The 6,488-nt window shown below is 42.4% G+C and overlaps 1 pseudogene; it reads right to left on the bottom strand.

The window, feature by feature from the left end:
* Positions 1 to 3,486: 3,486 nt before the first annotated feature.
* LOC148083965 (uncharacterized) lies at positions 3,487 to 5,047 on the bottom strand (annotated as a pseudogene).
* Between the last annotated feature and the right edge of the window lie 1,441 nt (positions 5,048 to 6,488).

Consider the following 6,488-nt stretch of genomic DNA (forward strand, 5'->3'; position numbering starts at 1 on the left):
TACTCAAGAGTGTAAATTCTTCTCATCTCCGCCGCCCATCAAAGGCACACTCAAACATTCCCCCTCCGTCGATCTGTCTGAATGTTTACATCACATTAACCTCGCGAGCAGCGGGACGCGACACTTTTTCATCCTCAAAGTCTCTGATGTCGTTTGATTGACAACAAAGGAAGCTGCTTTACATTCCTGCCACACTGACGGGTCACATGACGCCGGCTCCCTCGAGTAACGTCTTTACCACTGCACTCATGTTATATTAACCTTTGATGTCACTTCCTGTTCGCATTCATCACCTGTGACAGTTGATAACCCTCCAGTGTCGCTTCTTGTTTGTACTCGCAGTCGCAGTTTCTCAGTCTCTGCATTCTGTCACAAAACTTTCCAGAGACGTAATTCTAGTGTAACGTGGTGTCTTACCTGCGTCTATCAGCTGTTTGAAAGGTTTAAGGTGAACGTATAGAATTCTGCTTGATATGTCAGGGGGTTGGACAACGTTAAGGACTTAATGTGATCACCTTTTCTTCTCACTTTTTTAATAACATTACCCAAGAAAAACTGACTTTGCCCTGATGCTTCTAACGTTCTTTTTCTGTCACGTCTAGCAACACGACGAGTCCAAAACCATCTCAGGGACCCCTACTTTCTCATCCACCTTAACTTTTACTTTGATATAATCATTGCTAATTGTGTCCTTTCTAGTCACTCCAAATGAAAACCTCAGCATCTTTAAATCTGACTCATCTAACTCCAATTCTTTTGTTTGTATCAGTGCTTTTGACTTCAAAACGTACATCATGGCAGCTCTCTTTACTGTCCTGTGAAGCTGTGCTTTCACTCTGGTCTGGGCAAATGATTGCAAAAAACACTGAAAACCCGCACAACTAAATGATCTTTTAATGTTTGTTTGTGTCTTTACTTCTTTCCACACAGCTATTAATATATACAATTTAAATTTTAGTCGTTAAATATAATTTTGAAAAGTAAATCAATATATATTATAATATGTTTATCTTTGTATCCTTTGTCTTTGTTATTTTTCTTTGATCTATGTTCTTTATCTTTATCTTTAGACTTGGATTGTATCATCTTGTTCTTTCTCTTTATTTCTCTTTGTTCTTGTTCTTATTTTATTTGGATTATTTTTTATGAAAAATTGCTGTATTTGCTGTGGAAAAAAACAATTTCCCGAAGGAGACCTCCTGAGGGATCAATAAAGTTCTACCTAACCTAACCTAACCTAACCTAATTTTTTATACTTTATACCTTAGACCTTATACTTTAGACCTTTTTAAAATATTTTATCTGTCTCTCTACACAATCAAAGGTTCTGCCCATAGTTCCTTTAAGTACATTCACATATATATGATTTATTATACGTATTTGTTAATGTATATTTTAGAAAAGCTTAAATTATTTCTCCTTCTGTCCACTTCTTATATGATACAGTCATCCATTTCAACAATTCAAATGCAGAATTTATTTTCTAATTAGTTCACAGACAATATTGAAATCTTAATTCACAAAGCTTCTTCTTATTCAAATAATTTTATGAGGCTATCATAAGATTGAATAGCTCAACAGGAGCACACTTTAGTGTTTCTCTTGTTGTTCCTCTCAGTCTGGCTCACACACACACACAAAAAAACAAAAAAACATTTTGCATATAAACCGTCCTCGTAAGACTGAAATCCAGATTTCTGATTGGTTCCTGCTCCTCACATGTAATAAACTGCTGTCAAGATTGACGACAGGAAGTCAGTCTACCTGACAGCATTCCTGAGTAAAGACCGCGAGAGTCAGAAGCAATAGTTCATGTATCTTCATGTGTGGATGGATCCTCCACTGCACCATGCATCATGTTTCAGATGTCATAAAAGAAAATTAAAACTGGTGCTGAGAGTAAAACATCTCTCCTCCTCCTCCCTCCCTCCCTCCCTCCATCCCTCTCCTCCCACCCACACCTCTGGGAGTGACAGGAGCAGGTTACCTGACGCGTCTCCCTTCACTTTCAAGTCACTTCACATTTGTCTTCAGACGGGACAAGAGCGTCTGGTCTGCGTCTATTCCGGGACTCTTTAGAAGCCGGGGGTCCGGGGCGATGATGTCACAGTCTGACGAGCGTCAATTGTTTGACGGCGTTTTCATCGTCACTTGAAACGACATTAAAGGTGCAGTCAGTGGTTTGACTCTGAGATTAAAGCGTCTGATCATCGCTTCCCCCGAGAGCTTCTGTCTCCGACTACTTTATTATGCAGACCCCTCAGTTATTTGAGCTTTTGTAGCGTTTATTTGTTTTCTCTTCTTCCGCCATCTGTTCATTCAACACTCTGTCTGTCTGTCCCGGAGCACGTGCGCCTGCGTGCGTGTGTCATTTGTGACATTAAACGGTGAATTGACTGACGCCCACTGAAGTGCCCCCTGCTGGGCAGGGAGGTTATTTTTACCAGAACCGGTGTGTTCTGTCACGCAGGTTCTGTGACCCCCAGAGATGAAACGATCCCCAAAAACTTTGATTGGTCGCTGAAAAGATTTCAGGTCAGAACAAAATACTGATACTTTTTATTTTTAGGTTCTTCCAAAAAAATGAAAAAAGGGTTTTTATTTTCACCTCAAATAAGATTAATTTGCATATTTAAATTTGAGGCAGTGCATGGTTTTCAAAAATAGTAAAGGTTATGCATTTCAAACTTTTTTTAGTCCTTGAATTAATTTAAATTCATCCTTTTCAGGATCGACTTTAAAATGCTGGTTCTTACTTTCAGATCTATTCATGGTCAGGCTCCTCCTTACATCAGTGATCTGATCCAGACTTACACCCCAGCTTGGGCTCTGAGGTCTGTGGATCAGAATCTACTTATGGTTCCTCTCACACGGTTCAGGACCAGAGGAGAGAAATCCTTCCAGGCTGTTGCTCCTAAGCTTTGGAACGATCTTCCTCTCTCTCTGTGTTTGATGATCTACTGACTCCTTCAAGAAACATTTTAAGACGTTTTTATTCGTTCAGGCTTTTCCTTGATTCTCTGAGACTCCCGTGGTGGTCTTGGTGTTGTCTTGACCTTTTAAGTATATATTTTATTGAGTATTGTTTTGATTGATTAAGCGCTTTGTGACCCTGGTCTGGAAAAGCGCTATATACTTACTTACTTACTTTTGCTGTACTTATATTCATAATGCTCCCTCTTCACTGTTCTCTTCTCCCTCTCTTCATCTCCATCCATCCCCCTCTCTTAACCAGGGTAATAGCAGATAACGGTTCACATTGAGTCTTGTTCTACACAAGGTTTCTGCCGTTTTAAAAGGTTTTTTCTCACCACTTTTTCCTTTCTCTTCTCTTACATAGTGTTATTTAAACTGTGCAATGTTTTGACAATTTAAATAAAATGGAATCTAATTGAATGTACAGAGTAGGTGTTCAAGGGAGCCCAACCTTGAGCAGAGGGGACAGGATGGTTGCAGGGCTTGGAAGGACATCATAAACAGCCTGGACTAAAAACCTAATGTGATTTTGGAACAGGTGATTTTCCGTTGCAGAACCTTCTCCCATTCAGTCCATGCTCCTTGCTGCCCCATTCCCCCCATCCTGCTGGGTCTTACTTCCTCCATGCCTGCCCACACTTCCTCCTGGATCAGATGTTGGCGCTCCTTACCGTTGACAATGCCTTCTGCCTAACCTGAGACTCAGTTAGTCTAGAGCTTTAGCTGCACTCCACTTACGGCCTGTTCGCACCTGGATACCAGCTGATGCCCCCTTAGGGTCTCTGGATTCTCTGTACTGCAATGTTTCCCGTGTTCTGGACACCATGGACTCTTCAGTGAGGATGCTGATTGGGAGCTGCAGGAAGTTGCTGGTGCCATACAGAGCAGAGCTGCTTAGGCTGCAGGGTAGACCAAGCCATCTTCGCAGGTAGCTGCTGATCCTTCTCTCCACGTCCTTGACTGTTATCTGTACTGCGTACTCTAGCAGAGGATCCGGGGCAGGATGGAGTGCTGGTAAATCCAGGCTTTGAACCTCACTGGCAGACCAGTTTTGTAAACCCGGCTAAGCCAGTCCTCAAGTCCTCTTTGCTGGTTCTTTGGACTGAGGCACAGTCTTTGAGGCTGCAGTCCAAGTACTTCCCCAGGCTCTTAACTGGCTTTTCTGTGATGGTTGGGATGGTGGCCCCAGACAGTGAGAAGCAGAATCTATCCACTACTTTTCCTCGCTTGAGCCCTAGAGACCTTGATTTTGCTGGCTTACAACTCATTCTCGACCAACTGATGAGCTTCTCTAGGCCTTGGAGAATCCAGCTGCTGCCTAGTACGGATGTGGTGGTGACAGTCAGGTCATCCATGAAGGCTCTAATTGGGGGTCTGGCCTACTCCTGATGTTTTCAAGGGGCCCCTGCACTCTACCTCCACCGACTTGACCATCATGTACATGGCGAAGGCGAACAGGATGACTAAGATGATGCGGCCGGTTTTAATACCTTTCTCAAGCCGTTGCCAATCTGATGTACCTGATCCAGTGGTGACTCTTAGCCTGAAGTTACTGTAGTCCTCCAGAATAAGGTCTGAGACTCTGCTCAGATGTCGATGGAGGGCAATGTGTGGGATGGAGCCATACACATAAGCGAGATCGAGCCCTGTTGAGTTGTGTTACCACACCAGCATGTTCCAAGCAGCCAGGCACTCCAGGGATTCCACCCTTTTGAACTGATGTGTCTATGTAACTTTTCAGAAGGAACTCCGTTAGTTGTCGTGACTAGATACTGAAGAAAATCTTGCCTTTGACACTAAGCAGTGAGATGGTTCAAAACTGTATGATGGCCCTGGAGTCCTCTTCCTTAGGGATCCACACACCCTCAGCAAACCTCCACTGGTTGGCAACTTTTCCCCTGCGCCAGTTCACCCTCAGGATCTTCCACAGGCAACGAAGGAGTTGTGGGCAGCCACTAGGGCCTGGGGCTGAAACAGTCCTTGCTTCTTTCTCCACCTCACAAACCTCTATCCAGGTAGGCTCCCTCAGAGCAAAATCCACGGAGGATAGTTGTGGGTTTATGAGGGCCATCTGTGGCTGAAGCTGTAATAATTTTATCATCAAAATATGTTGGGGTTTTTTGTTTTCTACAAAATTCTCAACTTGGTCACCTTCATCTGTCAATGAGCGGACATAGAGAGGTTCTGAAGGGTTCCTAAAAAGTAAAAAGTAGCATCTGCCTTTATCCAAAGGCTTGGATGGTTTTGGTGGAGCAGAATGTTTTTCCTCCGCCTGAAACTGAGGTGGCACCTCCTCATGATTGCAGAGAGACTCAGGGGGGAAACTTCAGTTGCTAGGTGATTTTGGCCAAAACTCTTTTCATTTGCTGCAGCTGGTTCAGTTGCCGGGCAACATCAGCTGCCGGAACATTCTGGATACACCAGTCTGAATGCCACACGCATGCCAGATTTTTCCACCAGTGCTGACGTCACTTCCTGCTCTCGACAACTGTGGCTTTGCAACGTCGTGACTTCCAGCGAACACGCAACTGAATGAATATGGCTTGTTTAATTGTTTTTGTAAATGATTTCTTCTTATTCTTAAAAAAATGTTATTGAATTTGAAAATGTTAGGTTTATTCTTTACGACACAAAGCCAGCCACTTTATAAAAGGGGGATGATAATTAAAAATATGAATTCTGCCTTTCATTTTCTTCTCCCGTGTGTGAGAGGTGAGTTCAGGTCATGTCAATTTATTCAAACATTCATCTGTTATTAGATGACCTGTAAGAAACCCACAGGAGCAGAGGTGAACAATCCGCCCACAGTTACCTTAACCAGAGATGCACTGTTTCAATCTTCAGCTCAGTGGAAATGTTCATTTGAAAAAAAAAAACTTGGACCAGTTTCTATTTATTTTTTGCTTTCCTTTTAAAGAGTTCCAACTCCTGCTGCACATACATATTACGCACTTTAAGATAGAATAGGGCATCTACCTTGTTTTAATATAGGAATTGAGCGGAATTTTAATTGCTCTTGCAAAGGCACAAGGATGATCTATCCATTATATTATTTATATATTATATTATTCGGAGGATATACGTCAAATAATCGCGTAAAACAACCCGTTTCTCAACTCAATAGAGAGTTTTTGTCATATATGTATAGAAAAGGGCGTCGGGGAAATTGAAAATTTGGAAGATGATGGCGCTGTAAGGGGTCAAAGGTCAAGCTACAAAGGCTCTATTGATGTTTCTTGGTGTGACCAGCAGGTGCCGCTCCACGACAGTACTACGGTAAATCTCTGCTCCATGTCAATGTAAATTTTGTGGAACAGGAGTAGAGTTTTAGTGACACATCTGTCGAATATGATACACTTAAGAAACCTGTCGCAGGTCCAGGATGCTGGTTGAAGTCAAGGATGGAAACAGGTGTTAAAGTCCTAAGTGTCTGGTTCAATCCTTGTTTTTGTTTCACTCTCATAACGTATTAACGCGTGTTTAAAATGTATTAAAATATTCACGAGTGTTCT

Source organism: Callionymus lyra, chromosome 3 (genome assembly GCF_982586985.1).
Source record: "Callionymus lyra chromosome 3, fCalLyr1.hap1.1, whole genome shotgun sequence".
In the NCBI taxonomy this organism is placed as follows: Eukaryota; Metazoa; Chordata; class Actinopteri; order Syngnathiformes; family Callionymidae; genus Callionymus; species Callionymus lyra.